This window comes from Pseudonaja textilis, chromosome 1 (genome assembly GCF_049901715.1).
Source record: "Pseudonaja textilis isolate UNSWEBS1 chromosome 1, rPseTex1.2, whole genome shotgun sequence".
In the NCBI taxonomy this organism is placed as follows: Eukaryota; Metazoa; Chordata; class Lepidosauria; order Squamata; family Elapidae; genus Pseudonaja; species Pseudonaja textilis.
In genome coordinates this window covers 41,777,212-41,797,241 of record NC_141990.1, presented here as the reverse complement: position 1 = coordinate 41,797,241, position 20,030 = coordinate 41,777,212, and the positions used below count along the sequence as shown (strand labels likewise).

General features: G+C 37.4%; 2 long non-coding RNA genes across 8 annotated transcripts in view; both read right to left on the bottom strand.

Moving 5' to 3' along the window:
* Positions 1 to 12,791, bottom strand: part of LOC148127577 (uncharacterized) — a 35,223-nt gene extending 22,432 nt beyond the window's left edge. Inside the window, exons 1-3 of one of the 3 annotated variants that reach the window (XR_015743428.1) lie at positions 12,297 to 12,791; positions 5,802 to 5,905; positions 909 to 1,147 (exon numbers count right to left, since the gene is read on the bottom strand). This is a non-coding gene — a long non-coding RNA (uncharacterized LOC148127577). Of the gene's footprint in view, positions 1 to 908; positions 1,148 to 2,155; positions 5,133 to 5,801; positions 5,906 to 12,296 lie in introns of those variants that run through there. The other 2 variants (XR_015743425.1, XR_015743427.1) reach the window with 2 other exon arrangements.
* A 538-nt stretch (positions 12,792 to 13,329) lies between these two features.
* The window catches only part of LOC148127576 (uncharacterized), a 30,270-nt gene continuing 23,569 nt past the window's right edge, over positions 13,330 to 20,030 (bottom strand). For 4 of the 5 annotated variants that reach the window (XR_015743422.1, XR_015743418.1, XR_015743420.1 and 1 more), the window contains one exon: positions 15,736 to 19,991. This is a non-coding gene — a long non-coding RNA (uncharacterized LOC148127576). Of the gene's footprint in view, positions 13,572 to 15,735; positions 19,992 to 20,030 lie in introns of those variants that run through there. The other variant, XR_015743419.1, reaches the window with a different exon arrangement.

Below are 20,030 nucleotides of genomic sequence, written 5' to 3'. Positions count from 1 at the left end.
TTGCAGTATTGGTGACAAAATGATAGAGATGCCTGGGATAGTGAGGGATTAGTTAGGAAAGATTTGAGACAAATTTGAGACATTTTAAGAGATGTCAAAAATCTTGGAGAACTCTGTTTTTCCCATTAAAATTTTGGTCCCCATTTGTTCATCACTAATAGCAGCCTCCCAAATCTATTTGCCCTACAGCTATTTCTTAGTCATTGTCAATTCAGGGAATTCTTGGAGTTGTAATCCTAAAGTATGAAACTATTGAATTCAACTGCCAAAAGTATTGTGTCAGAACACCATCTAGTGCCATTGTAATACAAATTGTTGAATATTGTTAAACATGTGTTTTCTATTATGTATACTGCTGTAACCTGTTAGCAGTAACGCAACACAGAAATGTTAAAAGAAACAAATCCTATAAAATACGCTGAGGTGAAAACTGAGTTGTCATTCATGCATGTACAGAAATGAACAAAAAGGGTAAAAATTCTGAAAATTTTAGGGAAAGAATATCTAAATAGTTCATTACCATGTCTTATTCTCTCTGTGCATCTTCATGTATTATTTTTGCTTTTTGTGTATATACAGAGGGAGCCCAGAAAAGAAAGTACAATCTATAACCCTGGTTAAAAGACTTTACAGGAGGAAGATAAGTTTACCAATGAAACCAGTTACCAATGATGCTAGAAAACCAATACTATTTTAATTACTTAATATTCATTTATCAAATCTATACATACAGCCACCTATCTCACTAAAAGAAACTTGGGTCAGCATAGTAAAGAATGTTAATTTTACTTTCATATGTCAGAATTCCTGGAAAGACACTACATGCAATCATTATTATGGTAGCTATGCCAAAGGATTGCTATTGAACTTACACATGGTATTGTTTCTACTCAGAACATGTACCCAACTTTCAGGTCCATAGTTGTCATCTAACATTTCCTAGGAATAGGTAGAAACAAATGTCTGAGGCCTTCTACCGGGTCTCAGAAATGTTGGTTCCTATCTAAGTCTATAGAGATTCTCAGTCATCCAGGTCATGGTTGCCTCAAAGATAACCGGACTTCCTTGTTTTTTCTTGTGAAGACATTTCACTTCTCAACCAAGAAGCTTCCTATCAGAGCTGAAGAAGCTTCTTTGGGGTTGCTATCTAAGAAAGGAAAAGGCAGAGCAACAACAATATTTGATTTTGGCCAATTGATTGTCCCTGTTCTTTAAATGCATCATGATATTCATTTCTCTTGTACTTAACAGGCCTTCTTCTCCCCTCCCAAAACTTTTAAAAGATGAAGCATTAATTGTTGATATCGGTCTTCTTCTCAAGGTTTGCTCTTTATTCTGTTTTTATTAATCCTGTTTTAGCTATGAATAAACTGGACAAAATAATGGTCAGGATAAAGGAGACAATCCTATACTAATTAAATATTTTTGACCTTAGTAGTCAACAGGAACATCCGATGGATGGGCATTTAATAGGGAAATCAAATAAAATGACAGCAGCCAGTTTTTAAAAGTCTATAGGGAGAACTATACTGTATACTATACATGCTTTTCATTTCCACATTCTAAAAGCATCAATAAAATGATGACTCAGAGGAAACAGACCATCTTCTTTTCTAAACAATTGTTTTTTTGTGTTTTTTGCTTTTGCTTTAGTATCTAAATGATTTCCCATTTTTCAACATTCGAGTGGGGTGAGATAAAAAATTTCCACTATTTGAAGACATAAAGAAGAGTATATTAAAATGCATTTATTAAATGTAGTATTGAAATGAATGTCTTCAACTAAGAGTTACCATGTATACTGTATTCCTTGATATGTTTGAAGAGTTGCATTCTTAATTATTTAATTGTCAAGATTTGGATATATTTAATAAGTCTTCTTTGGTAAATTGGAATGGAATGGAATAGAATAGAATAGAATAGAATAGAATAGAATAGAATAGAATAGAATTCTTTATTGGCCAAATGTGATCAGACACACAAGGAATTTGTCTCCAGTGAATAAGCTCTCAGTGTACATACAAACAACAAGTGATAAATCATGAAATACCATCTTCATCAATCATAAGATACATAGGATACATAAATAAGCAATCAGCATAAATCATAATATGATACTAAATAAAACAATATAAATTATAGATACATGCAACGAAGTTATAACCATAAGAACCTAAGGAAATAGGTAATAGGAAAGATGAGAAGCATATAGAAATTCAGCCCTACTAGGTAGTTTGACATCTCAGGCCATAGACAATGTTGTGGGAATTCATTTAGCAGAGTGATGGTATGGGGGGCGGGGACTGTCCTTGTATCTAGTTATTTGGGCATGCAATGCCTTGTAGTGTTGTCTTGAGGGAAGACATTGAGGCAGATTATGTCCAGGATGTGTGGGGATTTTCACAGCTCTCTTCTTAGTTCCTGCAGTATATAGGTCCTCAATGGAAGGCAAGTTGGTTACAATTGTTTTTCTGCAATCCTAACTATCCATTGAAATCTGGTCTATCTTGTTTGATTGTTGTGCCAAACCAGACAGTTATAGAGGTGCAAATGACAGATTCAATAATTGCTTTGTAGAACTATATCAGCAGTTCCTTGGGCAGCATGAGTTTTCTGAGTTGGTGCAGGAAGAACATTCTTTGTTGTGTTTCTTTGATATTTTTGATGTTAGGTGTCCATTTTAAGTCTTGTGATATTATACAACCTAGAAATTTGAAGGTCTCTATTGTTGATACTGTGTTGTCTAGTATGGTAAGAGGTAATAGAATAGGAAGGCTTTTCCTAAAAACTACTATCTCTACAGTTTTGACTGTGTTCAGTTCAAGATTATTCCAGCTGCACCATAGGGCCAGTTATTCAATTTTCTGTCTATGCAGGTTCATCATCATCTCAAATGAGACCAATCACTGTTGTATCATCTGCAAACTTCAGAAATTTAATAGAGGGATTCTTTGAGATGCAATAATTGGTATAGAGAGAAAAGAGTAGTGCAGAGAGCACACAGACCTGGGGGATGGGCACCTGTGCTAATTGTACAAGTATTTGATGTGATTTGCCAAGCTTCGCCTGCAGCTTCCTATCTGTTAAAAAAACTTATGATAAGTGTGGTCAGGCACAGCTAGCTCAATCAGTTCAGTGACAGAAATATCTGGAATGATAGTATTGAATGCCAAGCTGAAGTCTACAAAAAAGACCTTTGCCTAGGTCCTTTGAGATTCAAGACGTTGTTATAGAATTCACTGTAAAACAGGAGGACAGAGAAAACATGATTTGCACTGATTTTTCTAGGGGTGGTGTATTAAAAAGAAGAATTGGGGGTGGGGGTAGCCAAGCTTCAATTAAAACTTGATTAAAGTGAGATATATTTGCGACTAGAAATATATAACTAATAAAGGGGAAATTCATTTATAGAATGAATAGTATTCTGAATTTCATTTATTAAAATGTAAATAGTTCCAAAGCAGCAGATACGGCTACAACTAGACAATTTTGATTGAACTCAGAATAAGTTAACATGCTCTGGCTTGATCAGGATTTTTAGGATTTCAGAAGACAATGGCAAATCACTTCCAGGAAATGCAAAGATGGCACCATCTATTCACTAGGAGTTAAGCTCAATTGGGAGTTAAAAAGATAATACAATACCTTTTGAATTTTAATAATTTATTTTAGAAACAATAAAAAGATTTTATTGATTCAATCCCATTTTGCAAATGAAAGGATAATTACATTTTAAAAATTCCATACATCAAAATAAGATTACATCAACACTGAATACTAGAGAAAATTGTAAATGACAATATATGCAGATTTTTGAACATTTAAAAAAATAAATATGGGATACATCTTTTATTTTGTTGGTTGTATAATAGTCTGTTGGTGAAAGTTATGTTTTATGAACTTCACAGGTATTTAAGATTTTCCCCCTTGTGTTAGTGATGATTATAGTATAACTTAATGTGTTTATATATGTTGCTAAGTTTAAAACACCAGTAAGAAATTTGAAGACTATGAATTCAAGTCACACATTAGGTACAAAGTCAGTTGGATGACCTTGTGCCAATCACACTCGGTCCTAGAAAGCAGGCAATGGCAAACCGTTTTTGAAAATGCTGCCCAAAATACCAAAGAGAATTGTCACCAGGAGTGCACACTGTCTCGAAGGCATAACTTATACACAACTAAAACTCTTAGGTCTATTTGATTGTTTGTAACCTTCAATTGGGCAAAACGGTGCCTCATAAGAGAAGTTTTTCAATTACATCAAGTGGGTCAATTTACAGAATGTGTCCAAAATCCAGGACCCATGACTCCAATGGGATTGAAATTTGGCAAATCTGGGACTGTTTCCATGTTGCTGCACTGCCACAAACAGCCACAATCATGTAATCATCATTTCCAATGTTCCCTGCATGTTTCCTAACAGGGAAAGTCAATGGGGAATTTGGCAGGAAATCAGAAGTTGCTCCCATTCCCACTGCTTTTTTTGCCTGTTGTGGTCATTTTGTTTCTCTGTTTAGGTAAAATGACCCATGTGTCATAGTTTGCCTTGTATTTTGGGGGGTCATGGTTAGTCTTTTTTTTTTTATAATTGCAATGAAGCATTTAAACTGAAAATTGAATAAATCTATTTTCAACATTCACAGTGCTTGGATTTAGATTGCTTTGCTAATTCCTATTTGGGAATGAATTTAATTAAATTCAATGGGATTTCAGAATCCACAAATATAGTTCTGCCCTCTGACATCTGGTCTGAAAAGATCTGGAGAACTCAAAAGCCTGCCATTTGGAGATTCTTGATAGTGGGAAGATAGGATATCAATGTCTTTATATAATAACTACATGCATGACTGAATTTTGGAATGTAATTATTTAGAGTAGAATTTCATGAATACACACACATACCTACAAACACTCAAATGCACTCAGACACACACCAACAGCAAAATGAAATGAATGGGAATTTACAAGGCACAATGCTTTGGAATTGGGGCTCAGCTCCTTGTTTGAATGTCAGAGGTAATAATCTTATTTCTTTAAACCTATTTATATTGTAAGATCATCAAGGCAGGCGACTGTGCTTCCGATGCATTTGAATTGTTCCTTGAATAATCCATTTTGTGTGGAAGCCTCTAGGTGCAAGAGTTAGAAGGAAGAATAACAATAATTAACAAAAGCAAAGAAAGCAGGTTTGGTGATAATTATAAGCAAAGTAATTAAGAATCAAATCAATTATATGCACACATACAATTAGAGCACAGGTAAGCACGCAGGCATTTATAATGTTGAGGAGTAAGTAGCAGAGTATTGAAAACACAGAAATTGAGGTATAAAATTAGCTGCCGTGAAATGTTTTCCATTTGGTTTCTGCTTGTCCGGCTCTGACTGGTGTAACTTATAATTAGCTTCTCTGCCTACACTAGTGTGGTTCCAAAGAAACTGTGGATTAAGGAGAAACTCTAGAATTTCTCAGCACCTTGACAAGTTACAACCTGAAATGCTACACTTAGCCCATTAAAGACTCCCCCTCCCCCATCCTGGTGACATTTTAGTGCAGCTAGGGAAATTCGCCGTCTTGCCATTTATCATATTGAGGGCATGGATAGGGAGGAAAAAAAGGTTGCTATGAAGGACACAAATAAAATGGATTGCATGTATAGAGGTGAGCTGAAGAAAGCTGATAAATATACTCCCCTGAATGTCAGCAAATGTCACTTGAGAAGCCATTTGCTGCTACCATTAGAGCCTCGTGAACCAACAAAGAGTAGCAAAACTGGGAAGAACAAGCTGGGCGTACTTACTTCCACATGAATAAGCAATGAACACGCTCAGATGTTACACCAGGGAAGTGGTTAAACTTGATAGATGAAGCTGTTGATTCAAACTTCCCTCTCATGTGCCGTATCTATAGAAGCATCAGAGAACAAAGGAGACATCTTTGCTGTGAATGGTGTGATTAAAACAGTTTTACCCAGTCTGTTTTGTTCATACTTGCTCAAAGAAATAACACTGTTAGGGTTTTTGCTAGTCACCCAAATAACACACATATGTAGCCGAATTGCCATATTCCAAAACTGAACAAATTATAAGATATAATGCAAGGAAATTGTCTAGCACCACCTGCTGCCTGGAGGTGTTTCATAATTGTTTTATATTATTCTTTGTTTGATCAGTGTCCATACTTCCTTTTCCATTGTCCTTGTTTGAATGGTTCCTGCCAAATGAAGGACTGGAGAATGGTTTAATATCAAATCGGTAGCCAGATGCAGATCGGTCAATTACTCTGTTGGTTATAATGAACATGAGACATTTCCTTCAGCCTTCTCAAACTGGTGTTTGTTCCATTTCCCTGAGAGATTTATGTGTGAGGGGATGTACCTAGGAGTCTTTGAGCGCCTTGGTACATCCCCACACAAATGGGGCTATGCTTTCATACTTCCCCATTTTCTCATAGTATTCTTCTGAACTTGTTTCTGTTTATCTCTGTTCTTTTTGAGCTATGATACCCAGAACCAGATATAGACTGAACGGATTGAGCAATATTATTTCCCATGATCTCAGCTCTGTGATCCTGGTATTGCACTCTAAAATAGCATTTAACAGATAACAGATAATCAGAGTTGGAAGGAACTTTATAGGTCATCTAGTCCAGCCCCGCCGCCCAAGCAGGAGACCCTACACCATTTCTGACAAATGGCAGTCCAATCTCTTCTTGAAATTCTGAAGTGATGGCGCTCCCACAACTTCTGAGGACAAGGTGTTCCATCGGTTGATTGTTCTCACTGTCAGAAAGTTTCTCCTTATTTCCAGGTTAAATCTCTCCTTGTTCAGTTTCCATCCATTATTCCTTGTCTGGCGTACAGGTGCTTTAAAAATAGCTTGACCCCTTCCTCCCTGTGGCATCCCCTCAAATATTGGAAGACTGCTATCATGTCTCCCCTGGTCCTTCTCTTTACTAGATTAGCCAAGCCCAATTCCTGTAACTATTCTTCATATGCCTTAGTCTCCAATCCTCTAATCAATCATTTGCCTTTTTGGCTGGCGTATCACACTGCTGGCATGTTTAATTTGTGATCAGCAAGGACACCCGAGCCCCTTTCATGAGACCAAACCATGTTTTCCCTATCCTATACATGTAATTTACATGTTTCCTACCCAGATGCAGAAGTTTACATTTTTCTGTTAAATTCTATCCCCTTCATTTCAGCCCACTGTTCAAGTCTTTCTGAATTGTCTCTCTTTAATCCAAACTATTACCTACCTTTCCTAGTTTTGTATCATCTGCAAACTTTGTACATGTTCCCTCTATTTTGCTGATAACCAATTCTGGGTGACTCTCTGTCAAAATTAAAAACAGCACAAAAGCCGTATTAAAACTGTAAAAGTAAACAGTTTAGGAGTTATTTGGCCAATTATGAAACTACATATTCATTATAATTTTACTTTTTTTATGAGGAGAATATCATGAGACACTGCTGAAAATTTTGCTGAGCTGTAGATACACTCTTGTTTATGGCAAGACTGTCAAACTCACGACTCTCAGGCTGGCCACGCCCACGCCCGGTATAGCAAAGGAGGAAAAAGTCACAATATCTCATGTGACACCACTGTGATGAGTTTGACACCCCTGGTCTATGGCATTCGCTGAATACTCTAAATTAGTAATACTTAGTCAAAAAATAAAAAAAGTTAGTGTGGCACAATCTGCATGTGACAAACCCATGTTGATTCCTGTTAATTGCAGCATGCCTACCCATATATTCACAGCAATGCTCCTTGATACTCTGTCAAAGAGCATGACTAGCGTAGAAATCAATCTTTTTTTTCCCAAAAAGTTTTTTAATTTTTACACATCTCTTTGCATGGGCAATGTGGTTCCAGATTATAACACTTGTACATAATTATACTTTCATTTCCACTAATCTTGTATGATGTCATCTCATATCATTATCCATTTCACTCATCTTGAAATAAATTTCCATTTCATATTTCAATTCATTAATTCAATATCAATATCATTTCATCCAAATATAGATTCTCAGTTCTTTACCCCCTATTATTTCCATTTTCAGCTTACCACCTATTTTATTTAACGTTACACATCATTATTATCCTTAATTTTCTCTAAGCCAATTATATAATAAACAATCTAAAAAAAATAAAAATAAAAACCAATATATTTAGGATCCACATGGTATATCCCCTCAATCAATCTAATTTAATAATTCATTCCCCAGCTTTAAATATATTCACATTAAATAATCAACTGTATATTTTAAAACATATATATTTAAAAAAATCCACCCACCCGAAATCGCTAAAATTTATCCAAAATTTATCTATGTTTTAATACATTTCCATTTCCATTTTAATCCTCCAATGTAAAAGTTCATAACAGCATAATTCATATATAGTTATATATAATTTATATATATATATATATATATTCTTAAGTTTTTATGGTACTTACATGTATGGCATTCAGCTTTGTTCGGGTATTTTCCACGTCATTGTAGTTGTGCTTTTAAAGTTGTAGCGACGTTTCAGCAGAATCTCATCTGCCATCATCAGGCTTCTGCTGAAACGTCGCTACAACTTTAAAAGCACAACTACAATGACGTGGGAAAATACCCGAACAAAGCTGAATGCCATATATATATATATGGATCTTTGGTTATTCGGGTTTTCTCCCGCATAAAATTGGAAGTATCTAGGCATTTACGCAGGAGAAAACCCAAATAACCAAAGATCCACATACAAATACCCACAAAAACCTCAGAAAACATATATATATATATATATATGTGGATCTTTGGTTGTTCGGGTTTTCTCCCGCGTAAGATTTGAGGTATCTAGGCAACGTTTCGATGAAGTCTCATTCATCATCTTCAGGCTTCTGTCTCCGGCTCTGTGCTTCTCAGAGTAATGGAGATTGCAGCTGCTTCCTCCTTTTAACTGCCAGTGGGGGTGGGACTTGATTGGGTGGGGGCTTGGCTGTGTTCTGATTGGGTGGGGGTGTGTTCTCATTGGTAGGGGGCTTGGCTGTGTTCTGATTGGTTGGGGGGTTAGCCGTGTTCTGATTGGTTGGAGGCGTGTTCTGTTCAGGTGGGGGCTTGGTTGTGCTCAGGTTAGTCTTAGTTGCTGGGGGATTTGAGCTGGAGAGTTGTGATCTGGCTGTTTGGCTTCTAGTTCGTGGTCCTGCTGCATCTTCATAATGGGTGTCAGTTTGCTTCATGTGTGGCTCAGAGGGGTTTGAAGTGGGTAGTGATGCAGCTGCAGTGCAGCTTCTGGTCCATGGTCGTTTCTCATTTTCTGAATGGGTGGGAGTCTGTTTTCTACATGGAACTGTGGTGGTGGCATCTTGTGTGGCTCTTATGGGTGTGGGTCTGGTGTCCTTCTTCATGTTAGGTATTCGTCTGGTCATGAGGGCGGGTTTCCCAATGGCTGGAAGGCGGGAGGTGTCATCTCGTTTGTTCATGCTGTGTGGGCGTTTTTCTATCTCTATGGCTTCTCTGATTAAAATATATATATATATATATTTTCTGAGGTTCTCGCGGGTATTTGTATGTGGATCTTTGGTTGTTCGGGTTTTCTCCCGCGTAAGATTCGAAGTATCTAGGCAACGTTTCGATGAAGTCTCATTCATCATCTTCAGGCTTCTGTCTTCGGCTCTGTGCTTCTCAGAGTGATGTGAGATTGCAGCTGCTTCTTCCTTTCAGCTCACCAACTCAAATCCCCCAGCAACTAAGACTAACCTGAGCACAACCAAGCCCCCACCTGAACAGAACACGCCTCCAGCCAATCAGAACACGGCCAACCCCCCAACCAACCAGAACACAGCCAAACCCCCTACCAATGAGAACACACCCCCACCCAATCAGAACACAGCCAAGCCCCCACCCAATCAAGTCCCACCCCCACTAGCAGTTAAAAGGAAGAAGCAGCTGCAATCTCACATCACTCTGAGAAGCACAGAGCCGAAGACAGAAGCCTGAAGATGATGAATGAGACTTCATCGAAACGTTGCCTAGATACTTCGAATCTTACGCAGGAGAAAACCCGAACAACCAAAGATAGATAGATAGATAGATAGATAGATAGATAGATAGATAGATAGATAGATAGATAGATATTTGTTTTCTGAGGTTCTCGCGGGTATTTGTATGTGGATCTTTGGTTGTTGGGTTTTCTCCGCGAAGATTCGAGTATCTGGGCAGCGTTTGATGAAGTCTCATTCATCATCTTCAGGCTTCTGTCTTGCTATTGCTTCTCAGACTGAGAAGTCAGTCTGAGAAGCAAGAGCCGAAGACAGAAGCCTGAAGATGATGAATGAGACTTCATCGAAACGCGTTGCCTAGATACTTCGAATCTTACGGGAGAAAACCGAACAACCAAAGATATATATATATATATATATATATATATATATATATATATATATATATATATATATATATATATATATATATATATATATATATTCCTAGAATAATTTCCAACAAGTTTTAAATGGAATGCCAATATACATTCCCATGTGGTATTCCCCTTATACAATCCCTAACCCTTATCTCTAAAACTCGAAACTTTATCATTCCTTTTAATTTTGGCTAGGTTTCCCTTTTCTAAGTTTCTCCAGTCTTTCTTCTTTTTTCCTTCTAATTTTATTTTTATTTTCCTCTGCCTGTTGGCCATGTTTTCCCTCCCTTTTCAGTTCTCTTTTTTGGGGTTTCTTTTTATGTATTCTCTTCTTCTTAGTCTTGAGTGTCTTATCTCTTTTATTTATTGTCTCTAATGTCGATGTCTCTGTTTTAAGTCCTTTTATGTCCTTTGACAATGGTCCTTGTTCTTCATGCTCATCAAGACTGTTATTTTCCTCTTTTAATTCATTCTCTCTTGGCTTTCTTTGTTCTTCTGCAAGCTGTGATGCCATTACTTTACTCAGCATTAACTCCACCAATCTCATTCTTTCTTTAAACATCTCTCACATATTTTGTTATTCTTTATTTTATTAAAAGTCCATTTTTTCTGTTATAGTCCTTGTCAAAAGTCTCCATTTTAACTGTAATCCCCTCTTCTTCTTTTTTTATAAATCTGCTAGAGATCTTGTTATATACAACCAGTAATTTTCCATAGAAACATAAAAGAAGGAAATCTTTAAACCTTAGGTGGTGCTCTATATCACTTTCTTCTTGGAATTCTTTTATTTTTAATTTACTTTTCCATAGTATTAATATTAGATTTAACCAATTCCAAATAACTCCAGCATTTTATCCAATGCCTGATTAATGTCTAATATGTTATTCCAAATTTAGTCTCTAATCACATATAATTCTTTTATTTCCGGTCTTTTCTTTGCCTTATATTTTCCTCTTATTTCTCATTCGCCGCTACTATTCTTCCAACGATGGCTCTTTCTTTCCACTTTTCAGGGTTATCAAAAAGAATATTCAAAGTCTTTTATCCAGTTACATGCCGCTCACCACTTTTACTCTCCAGCACAAAAATTGTGTCCCGCAACTTACCATCTTCAGAGCAGCCATTAAAAGACTGCCGCTTCTCCCTGTCTTCTAGGGGAGTTTGCCAAGCCAGGGAGTGGAGATGTGGCTCCCCTCAATCCAGCTGGAGGTCTCCCCCTCTTCCCCCCACCCCTACGAGGTGGGCCAGATGGATCCGATCCTTTAAGGACCCTTCCAACAGGGTAAGCATGGATCAAAGCCATGCACAATCGTGGTCTCTGATCCGTCGACAACTAGAACACCACCGGAGAGGCTATAAGGCCTGCTCCTTTTCCTTTTTCAATATAGAGATGGTGTTTGTTTTCCTCCAGTCTTCTGGGAGTTCTCACAGATTATTAAATGTGACCCGTTCTGCTACTTCAATTGATACCAGCTGTTAAACCATATTGTTAATTCATAGAGGCTGACCAACTACCTCTTGGAGTTGATTTGATCTGTATTCTTGCACTGAATATGGAGCTGAAATTGAATGCTTAAACGATTCCCATCCACTGCTAGAATTCTATTAGCCTGCAGACCCATCTCCACTTAACACGGAAGCAAGCTTCATTAAAATCATTGGGACCAACAAGTTAGTAAGTGTAGTTTTTACACTTGTAAAAGAATAAGAATGTGCTAAATAATTGTGTACAGTTATATTAAAAAGTCTGTGAAATTAACATTGTGAGAAGCAAGGAAGCATAAGAAGCTGTTTTTTCCTTGAATTGAGTACTTTTGAGTAGGCTAAGGCAGGCTAAAGTTAACATCATAAACAAATGCATGAAATGTTGCCCAACCTACCTGTTTTCAACATGGGAGGGAATTTGAAAACTGGGAAAGTAACCCCAAAACACATCCCCTGTGTCCCACATTTATCCACTCCAAATATTGTAAAGTGGAGGATATATAGAAGACAGATGCAAATATTTGTGATGCCATAGACTAAGGAAACAATAAGGAGCATACAGATTAATTTCCTTCCCCATATTGCTTCTCTAATCCTGAATGTCTATATGCTGCTTTTTTTCTAAAAAGAGCCAGTGTGGTTTTTTTCTTACTTTTTCTAGAGATATATTTCTTTTAGTGGCTGGACTACTTATTTAGAAGAAAAATAGAGAAGTGATTACAAAGCCAATGGCAGTCAAAGCTGCTTTGCATAGAGCCGTGATGGTGAACCTATGGCACGCGTACCAGAGGTGGCATGCAGAGTTCCTTCTCTGGGCACGCGAGCCGTCACCCCAGCTCAGTTTTGCCACGCATGCGCACATGCGCCTCCCACCGGCCAGCCGATCTTCGGGTCTCAGCCGTGCAAACGCAGGGGTAAAGCACACATGCAGGGAGTTGCATGCGGGGGCACAGGGGAGTCACACGTGCATGTATGGTGGGTGGGGTGAATGGCGCATGTGTGCATTGCATTTTGGGGATGCGTGCGCACACTTTGGGCACTTGGTGCCAAAAAGGTTAGCCATCATTGGCATAGAGCTTTAGTGATAACTATGTTCATGCACATTATGCATATTAGTAAAATATGATTGGCTAATCCAAAAGCTCACATTTCTAATAAGAAGGATGGTTTTTTTGTTGTTGTTGTTGTTTTTCTAAAGGCCAAACTGGAACAAAAATTTGCATTTCAAACAAGTAGGATAAAAAAAAACTCAAGTCAATGGGATCTGAATTTGCATATTAACACTGTGATTGAAGTAGAGAAATGCTTACCTTCATTTTGACTAAGTGCTACTAAAGGTATTGGGAACATTATAGGTAAAGTTAAGTTATTTGCAGTTTGTCCAACTTCTGTGGCAGCTTTTACTATTGCTAGCCAATCCTTTTCATCAGAGAAGTTTATTCTCTAGTAAGCATGTCTTTAAAAGAGCTTCCTTGGAATCGGTTTAATTTTTTTTGTTTGAAAGTCCATCTGCTGCAGAGGAATTGGAATTGCACAGAAATTGAGTAGGCTGAACTAGGAAATAAGATGGTGTTCCAAACTCAATCTGCATACCTGCCTAAATGGAATTGAATTCTGGATCCATCCAACATATCTGTGTGTACTGGGTTTGAGAAAGGGTGCCCACCATACTGTAAAAGATGAAATGTCACTACTACTTCACACGAGCACATTAATACAAGTACTTCCATCCATCCAAGGCATGACCTCCTGCTTTGTTTTAATGGTAGCAGCCAATTATTTTCTTCAATTTAAACAGAATTCATTTATTGCTTTCCCACTGTAATAAAAGTCATTCTTGGCAATATTTATCCTTTACAATTCTTGGTATTCTGCATATATACCAGAGGCAAGAAAAGCTTTCATAATTTTAGCTTTCTCCCTTATTGGTTGGTTCTGTGTGTTCGTGAATTTATTTTCAGAGCAAAGGAATATATAGTACTCAAAAGGGAAGAGAGAAATCGTACTCTGCATTTTTGAAGTTAAGGGTAAAAACACTATGATATTAGCAGCATTCTTTTATGTTAACAGAATCCTTTGGTTGTAAATAATCATAATGATAGTGTCTGAAATTTGGTATACATTAGATTTTATTCTATTTGTTAGACTTCATTTCAACATGCCATATTTCCTTGGAACGTATTTATTAAGTAAGTAAAGTATAATTAAACTAACAAAGCTAATCTTTTAAAAAAGCTTAATAGCTGGATTTTTCAGTCTGTAAATTTGTGTTATTTTAAAAGACAGGGAGACATAATTCTGCCTCAGTTCATTTATGTTTCTTTTGCTTTTCTTATAGTTTTTCATGTCTTAAATCTGTGCATATCTAATTTGACACCTATTGATTATTAATAAAGTGCTTGTGAAAGATACACTTCATATCTTCATCCCAGGAATAATGTTTTTGTTAATGGAAAGTATAACATATCTTGACAGACACAATATAGAACCTACTTTTTTCTCCTTCTCTCAGCCTGCATAATCACAAATGTTTTGGTACTTTCTACTGCCTGAATACACAGGAAGTGGTTCAACAGATATGGCAGGTAATAATCAGAGTGGATGCTATTTTATAAAAGGTAACTAAAAATATTTTAATGATATAAAAGCAATAGATAAATAGAAGCTATTACATTTAATTTGGCTTTCAGCTTGTGAGCAATTTTTTGTTAGCTTTAATAATGGAGAAAGCTCATGCAGAAGGGCTAATGATAGATTTAGTGTTAGCACTATTCATCAGGTTTCTAAGTAGTACTTACTCTGGGACATTTCCTAAGTAAAGGTAAAATAGTCTCAGGGAGGGGATCAAGGACAACAAGGCATTTGCAAATATTTCTTTTTAAGATGTACAACTTGATGACATTCTTCTTAGGAGTTTGCAATGTGCAGGAGTTAAAATAATTTGTAGACTTTGTAAAGATAAACAACAGCAGCCTACTGGTAAATGAGAGTCAGTAGCATTAAGGACTTCTGCAGGAACAGTTTGAGGAATATGTGACTATTTCTGCGCTGCTCACACAATCTTTGTACTCAGGGTGTTTTATTCATAAGCAAGAATATTTGTTCACTGAAGTCTCTCATGGAGCTATCCTAACATTTCTCTGCAAGATTAACTACTTCCAATCCTTTTGCAAAGTATATCCTGCAGTGATAGGGTTTCAAATGAGTCAAGTTCAATCATTCTTTTGTAAGCTTTTCAGATCTTATCAATTGCAACCATTAACATCTGAAGAATAATGTACAACTACTTCATTTAAAATCAAGGGAAATCCTTCAATCTTTTATAAAACTTATATTAAACATGAAACGATCCCTTGAAAGTCTAAGAATGATGATTTGGGATTTCAACTCAACAAGTTTCCTTAGAATTGTTTGTGCCACTGAAATTCTCATAAATTTATTTCAGCATGAAAACATGACCCTGAAGATACTCCATAGGCAGCACAGCACCCTGCTAATATTACATTACATCAGTTATAAACTTTCCAGATTGTGCAGGTGAGGTTATATAATATGGAGTCCTTGACGCTCTCTCAGCTTGATTATTTGCTTGCAGATCTTTCATTACCAGACTAGGGTAGCAACCAAGCTCAGAGAACAGCAAGGACTCCATAGTTCAATCCAGGATCACATATATGATCTTCTATTGAAGTTATATAATCTTTTCTATTTTGGGTCAAAGGGTATTTTGGGTATTATTTTAGTCAAGATCTGCTGCCCTCTTATTGTTTTTCAGGACACATCACGATACAATTTCATTTCAAGAACTGATATAAATCTAATACAAGGAGCCAGCCAATCAACTAAGTAAATTTTAATTTACCAATGATTCGTTCAATTCAAAGAGATAAAATTTTAACTATTCAGAATGTTAAATCTACCCTTAACCTTTTCTTAAATTTATTCTATGACAGAACAATAAAACCTAGGTCCCTCCTACTAAAAAAATATAGTGGACGTTTTGTTGGATTCATGATGTAAAGTTGTTGCCACAGCAACAAATTACCATCACTGTGAGCAACAGGTCCTTCAGAAGCAGTATCATTACAGATTAACTATAATGGCTAGGATTATAACAAAAAGCAGAAGGGATTAAGTGCAAGGGGGAAAAATGTTAATAATAACTCAAATGTAACCAGTATATTTTGTGCAGGAGTTGACTAAATGTTTATATGTGACTTTTTGTCTATAGTTATTCAGCAAACAAATAAATGTAGTATGTCTGTTGATCCAGTTTGTTATTTTCAAAGGACTGGTTTATAGTAGGTACAACTGTTGCAAACTTCAGAAAAGGTAAAACAAGTTTGGCCTTAAAGATGTTTGTCAAACAGTTCTGGGTAATATGTGCTGTTTCAGTTATCCGATTGACAGAAAAATGTCTGAGTGATGTGGCAGTGTAAGTAATAGTGAAAGAAAATAAAATTAAAAGGGTCTGCTTTCAGCTACTGCCATATTGCTAGGAGTGAAGATCAGAACATACGTGGGTGTGAAGGGAGTGTAACCTGCAAAAGTATAAGCCAAAATACTTAAAAATACTTAACTGTGTAAGCTGTTAAGTTGACCTCCAGCATTACAGAAGGCTTCTTTATGCAAACTGAGTTAAGCCCACTATAGCACAATAGTAGGATGCCAATATGCGCAGATTACAAATTTAGTCTCCAATAACAAAATTTGAAGGTGGCTCTGAACAATATTCAGCTAGCAGGATCAATGCAACAGGAATCTATTTCATATATCCCTATGTGCTATGTTTCAATCCATAGTACACTGTGCACACACGTACATATTTTTAACTGTGGAAATAGAGATTAAAATGTTTAACTCCCATCGCCAATGTAATTGTATCATATAATATGGAAATTAACAGTCCCAGGCCTCTGCAGCTTGCACACTGAAATCTGAAAAAAGGAAGAAAAAAAAATAGAGAAAGAGGAGGAAATCAGACATATTATTAAGATGCCATTATTTTATGTTATTCACTTTGTTATGGTGGGGCAAGGAGGAAGAGCAAGAGTTAAAACTCTGCATAAAGCAACTCATAAAGCATAAAGCTCTTTCTCCACTGCTGAGTTCTAATGCTGGTAAGAAATTGGGGTTACTCGCTGATAATCCCTATCCTACTTTTGTTGCTTCCGTTTCAAATCTCTATCCTGCAGTCATTTGTCCAAGCCTAAGAGAGTTTATCAACCTCAGATGGTATTAGAATAAGGGAGAAAGCAGTACAATTGATTGATATAACTTTGCATGCCATCTCAGTTACAGAAGAAACTCTAGGCAGCTTGCACATTAGATTTAAAAATAACACGAGAACAACAATAATAATTTTCCCACCTAATACCATCATCTTGGATCAGCCACGTCTGTGATTCTAAAGCCAAGCACAGTATCCACTTTATTTAAATATAGATAAAACAATACAAACTTGTAACAAGGTTCAACAATTATACGTTCTCTTGGTTCAAAAATTGAAGGGGGGGGGGGCATCTCACCTAATGAAAAGCCTTCTGTAAGAAGAATTACACTCCCCCTCCCACTGTCTGATGCTTCATCTCTCCATGCATCTATCACTGGGGCAGGGAAAGCACCTATTTCTTTTTAAATGTCATACTGGGATGCAAGAAACTGTGATGAACAAGCCATTTGTAAATCTTCCCTTTTTCACGTCATGGAAAATGGAAAGTTACAAGCTATTTAGCAATATAAGGACAAAACATTGGTTACATTCACACAATACAACAAATAATGCTTTGCCTGACCATAACATATTGAACAAACTTGAATTGGCTGGATTCACAAAAGCATTAAATCCTGGATGCATCTCAGTGTGTCTGGCTTCATAATTATTATTAAAATGATAAAATGTTTGAAGTTATATTCTATTGTTCGCTGTGGTATGTAGCTATGTCTTCTGGTAGTTCAGCACAATCGATGAGCAAGCCAGCTAAGAGCTAAGCCATGATCAAGCATGTTGTTTTTTGGCTTCTGTGTATTCAGCCACTGTTTTACTGTGGCAGGAGTTTGTCTAGAAGGAGTACCTCACATTGCAGCAAGTTGAGAAAGCCTTGAAAGGTACAGTAAAGTCACTGAATCATCAGTCCAGGACCCAGGCATGTTAATCTCCTTTAATCCAACCACTTTTAGTTAACTATGATGGGGATAAGCAATGTGTTTTGTAACGTTCCCAAAGAGAAAAGAACATGAACAAAAGCAGGAAGCAATGTGGGATTTTAGCAGTACTACCTCCTCCCAAACTATGGCACCAGGCACTTAATCATCATAGCTCATAATTCAAGGCATCTGATGTGTCGTGTCAACATTTTAAAAAATAAAGAAAACTCAGAATCACCACACCAATTTTGTGGGTAGACTGGAAGGTTGCTGAGGAAGAAGCTTGTCTATGGTTACATGGAATCTAATCCTTTGCAAGTTTGCTCAGAAACCCACCCACCCACATTGCATTGTCTCTGCATAATATGCTTGGTTAAAAAATGCTTGGCTACTTTGTGGTTCAGTGTTTTATATGATCTTAACTGGGATGATATATATTCAATGTATTGCACAATCCAGATCGTTCATTCAATAAAATACGTAGTCCTTCCTTATTAAACAAAATAAATAAGGTAGTCCTTACTTACTGACCGCTTGTTCAGGAGACCAATGAAAAAAGAGACTTGCAACCAGTCCTCAAAGTTGCAATTGCCGCAGCAAAGTTGCAATTAAGTAATGTGGTTGTGATTTGGGCACATGGCAACCAGCACACATTTAGGGTGGTCACAGCATCACAGTGATCATTATTTGTAACTTTCATGGCCAGCTTCTGTCAAGCAAAGTCAAAGGGGAAGTAGGCAGTAGATTGCAAGTGGCAGTCATGGGAACTGCCCCCAAAATGAATGCCCACAACCAGAACGGAGGTCATAAGCTGGCATTATCATGTAATGTTTTATTTTATGGCTTAGCAACTGAGTTGCTGACCCCAACTGTGGTCAGAAAGAGAGTACTTGTATGGTAGGTTGAGCTGCAATGCCCAGGTGGTACTCTTGAGGTAATCATGAATTAAAGAAGCAATGGGAAAACATGGATGCTTGGAAATGGCATCCTATAAAATTCTGAACATCAGCAAGGTAATGACATAAAAGTTTGAGCTATTTAAAGATAGCTGGCTGCAGACCTAGTTTTAATGGAACTCCAGGGTTAAGTACTGTAAAGTAATTCCATTTTCAACAAGAGGAAATGAAAGAAAAGGAAGACCCAGTATTTTATATAGCTTTCTGTTGCTCAATCTATGCATTTTTACACAGAAGTAAGTTCCACTGCCCCAAAAGACTTACTTCCAGGTTCCTCTATATAGGCTGTCACACATTTAAGGGAGTAAGCACCACTGAACACAGTGAAGCTTCTTCCTGAGTAACATACTTAAGATGCTCATGGGAACCACTGTAAAGACATGGGTCGACAACCATCTGAAAGTGACAAAACTTTGCCCTACGCTACTTGTCTCCCGAGAAACAGGCTCTTTTTAGAAGCAAAGCGAATTCGTTCCCTTTGTGGCAATTTCCTTTTAAGCCCCTAAAAGCCCGCTCAGGATCGTACCATTAAAATACCTGTTCACATACAATCTCTCAAATGCAGTCCTTTAAAGCACTTTATGGGAAAATACAGGGGTGGGGTGGGGTGGGGTGGGGGGAGAGACGACATACTAGCCTAACACCGTTTTCACGGCCGGTATATAAAATAAACAGCTTTTGTAAATTCCGCTATGTGGCATTGAGGGGGGGAGGGAGAGAATAACACAGCGGAAGGTGAGGTAATAGCAAGAGAAATGGGGTTCATTCTTTCCCCCGATCTATAAAAAGGGGCCCGAAGCTAAACGACGACTCGTAGAAACGCAAGTCCCACAACTCGCCGGAAAAGAAACGCGTCGTCAGATGCGCACGTGGGACGAAAGGGCCCCGCGCGTCTTCGCCTCGCCTCGCTTTTGATCGCCTGCGCTCCTTCTCGCACCAATTCCGAGATTCCGCTCGACGCCAGCCTCCCCTTCCATCGGAGGACGTCTAAGGACAGAAAGAAAGGAAAGAAATAAGGCAAAGGGG